General features: G+C 39.8%; 1 long non-coding RNA gene across 1 annotated transcript; it reads left to right on the top strand.

Moving 5' to 3' along the window:
• Positions 1 to 6: 6 nt before the first annotated feature.
• Positions 7 to 895, top strand: LOC147820106 (uncharacterized). Its single transcript, XR_015437776.1, has 2 exons — positions 7 to 286; positions 377 to 895. It is a non-coding gene; the product is annotated as an uncharacterized LOC147820106 (long non-coding RNA).
• Positions 896 to 1,068: the final 173 nt, after the last annotated feature.

Below are 1,068 nucleotides of genomic sequence, written 5' to 3' on the forward strand. Positions count from 1 at the left end.
GTTCAGACTGAGGCCGCCCCACCCTCCCCACCACCTGCTCCAGAGTCTGCAGCAGACTTCAGCCCAGAAAGGAGGATGGATTACTACTCTGCTAGTCTGTTGGACCATGAATATACAGCAGGACCAGGACCTTTTGGCCCCGGAGGCCCTAGAGGTAGTGGTGCCATGGCCCCTGGTGTATTCCTCACTTCACGCCGACCTTCCCTGTCTCCGCAGAACAGCAGCTCTCACTCTGGTGCATCCCCTGCAGGTTTAGCTAGCCAAGGCACAACAGGAATTGGTCAAGGTAAGCATAAACTTAAAACATTGACAGTATAATTGTTGATCTATGTTATAGAATATTTTCTAATGTATTTCCCCTCTCATTTTAATTTAGGGAAACGCCCAAAGAAAGGACTTGCAACTGCAAAACAGAGACTTGGAAAAATTCTGAAAATTCATCGCAATGGCAAACTTCTCTTGTGAGAGTTGTTGTAAATGTGGCTGAAGACTTAAATGGGAATGAAGAAAATGGATTTTGTGAAAGTAGGTCTGAAGGAAATAGCGATAGTAATCTATATTTTGTACTCTAGGTAAATTTGTTTACTGTTTTCACCTGTTATTGAACTTTAATATAACTTGTCCTACACCAAGTATTCGGCCCAGCTAATTAGCATCCTGTTTTGGCACTCCACTTATCTACATCTGCCTAAAGGTATTTTCAGAGGCACATCTGTGACTTTAAACAAATCACTGTAATGCTTTAGATAAACAGCTGCTGTGGTAAATAATACTTAAATGATCACACAGGAAACAGGAAATTATGGAAAGTGTTTCGAAATGACAGGTGGACAGTGGTTAACTAGCTAGATTAACTAGCGTCATAAATAAACAGCTGAATTGTTTCTTTTCTTTATATCTTTTGTTATTTTTAGTGGCTGTATTTATGTAAAGACATTGTACTATCCATCATAATTTTTTAAAAGGGAAAGAAAAACAAAAACATTTTCTAGTCAGGTAAAATGTAATGTCTGTATAGCCCCAAATCCCACAAAAAGAATGAGACACACACACACACACACACACACA

This window comes from Seriola lalandi, unplaced genomic scaffold, assembly GCF_002814215.2.
Source record: "Seriola lalandi dorsalis isolate HSWRI2012SDOR001 ecotype SW California unplaced genomic scaffold, Sedor1 jcf7180002000869, whole genome shotgun sequence".
Taxonomy (NCBI): domain Eukaryota; kingdom Metazoa; phylum Chordata; class Actinopteri; order Carangiformes; family Carangidae; genus Seriola; species Seriola lalandi.